The sequence below is a fragment of the Eleutherodactylus coqui genome, chromosome 4, assembly GCF_035609145.1.
Source record: "Eleutherodactylus coqui strain aEleCoq1 chromosome 4, aEleCoq1.hap1, whole genome shotgun sequence".
Classification (NCBI taxonomy): Eukaryota; Metazoa; Chordata; class Amphibia; order Anura; family Eleutherodactylidae; genus Eleutherodactylus; species Eleutherodactylus coqui.
In genome coordinates, this window is record NC_089840.1 from 107,244,639 (window position 1) to 107,245,602 (window position 964).

A 964-nucleotide genomic window follows, 5' to 3' on the forward strand; every position below is an offset into this window, starting at 1 on the left:
TCCGTGGATGTATTTATAAAAGACTGCGGTGATTTCCCAATTGACCAAAGGGTCACCTCACTTTTGGACTATGATAAAACCCTGTGTGCGCAGTCCGGTGACTGTTGTGTAATATTTATCTGCTTTGAAATAGTCTGAAATGGATTTTACATTTAAAATGCTTTAACTCGTGTTTCATGACTTTTTAATTAGATCAATATTCATTATCACACTGTTACTCCCATCAATGATCCATTAAAAATTAAGATCAACATTGGCGTAGTAGAAAATGTAAGCGGAGGAGGACTACTTTTACTCATCAGTATGCGGCCTGTTTTGGTCTCTTGGGACAGAACTAGAAATAATTTTGCCAATTTAGCCAAATGATACATTTCTGACACCACTCTAGTTATGTTTAATCCGCATGTGGCTGCATATATAAATTCTTAGATGGGTGTTGGGGATGAAGAGTATCTCTTTATATTTAGTATTCCCAAATATTTGAGTATGCTACCCGATACTAAGGCCATTTTCACAAGGCTGAGAAAATCACGCAAAATTTGTGTGTTGCGAGACGCACAACTCGCGCACTGATATGAACCCCATGCTTTTGAATGAGGTCATACACATGAGTAGAGATGAGCGAGCATACTCGCTAAGGACAATTGCTCGATCGAGCATTGTCCTTAGCGAGTATCTCCCCGCTTGGAAGAAAAGGTTCGGCTGCTGGCGCGGGTGACAGGTGAGTTGTGGCCATGAGCAGGGGGAGCGGGGGGAAGAGAGGGAGAGAGAGATCTCCCCTCCGTTCCTCCCCGCTCTCCCCCGCCGCCGGCAGCCGAATCTTTGCTCCCAAACGCGCAGGTACTTGTTAAGGGCAATGCTCGATCAAGCAATTGCCCTTAGCGAGTATGCTCGCTCATCTCTACACATGAGCGATTTTTTTTTTTTTTTTTCTGCATCGCATCACGATACGATGCAGGAAACA